Below are 999 nucleotides of genomic sequence, written 5' to 3'. Positions count from 1 at the left end.
TGTGGGGGCGAAGACAGCGCTCTCACAGGAGGCTGGGCTTTCCTTCCTACACCGCTCGCTCAGCCTCCTGTGACAGCGTGTGTCTGTGTCAGAGAGGAGAGCAGGCTACATACACTCAGCGATCGCTGAGTGTTTGTAGATAATTGAGGACATGGTATGGTTACTGTATCCTCAATTATGAATGAATGGGAGTGATCTATATCCCCTCCTGTTCATTCATAGTTGTAGTTATAGTCAACATACTATATTCTCAATGAACAGGAACACTCAGTATAGAGGATTCCTGCTCATTGATAACAGGGGACACAGAAAAAGAGATTGAGGACTCTGGGTGTTCTCAATCTCTTTTTCTATTTTAAAAGGGAAATATTTCCCCAAAGCCCCTAAAAGTAAAGTAAAAAATACAAATATTTAATAAAAAATAATTAATAAAATATTTTAAAAAAATTAAAACATTAAAAAGTTTATTAAAAAATAAATACAAATAAAATATTTTAAAAATGTGAAAACATTTAAATAAAAAAAACATGTGGGGGGTGCAGTTCCAGTGGATTTTTATATAATGGGGGGGGGAGGGCAAAAAAAATGCTGCCCCGGGCGCCCATAACTCTGGTTACGCCACTGGGTAGTACTCTTGTCCTTCCCTTTTTTTATTTTCTCTTTCTCTCACTCTTGCTTTTTGTTTTTCTACTGTTTTAAAGTCATGCTACAACAACAAGGCACCAAAGTAAATCTGGAGCTTAAAGTGACATTAACCCCTTCATGACTGAGGCCTTTTTTTCCTTTTTTGCACCCATGTTATATTCCACATTTTAGGCCTGAAAATGACTTAAAATCCCCAAACATTATATATTTTCTGAATGCCAAGACCCTATATAATAAAATGGTGGTAGTTGCAAATTTTTATGTTGCGCAATATTAGCGCAACTCCTTATTAAACCCCAACATTTAGTGAAAAATTTAATTAAATGCCCCAAAACACAACAAAATACCCATTTT

This window comes from Nanorana parkeri, unplaced genomic scaffold, assembly GCF_000935625.1.
Source record: "Nanorana parkeri isolate BGI_ZX_2015 unplaced genomic scaffold, ASM93562v1 scaffold81, whole genome shotgun sequence".
Taxonomy (NCBI): domain Eukaryota; kingdom Metazoa; phylum Chordata; class Amphibia; order Anura; family Dicroglossidae; genus Nanorana; species Nanorana parkeri.
The sequence above is the reverse complement of the archived record's forward strand: the minus strand, read 5'-3'. Positions refer to the sequence as shown.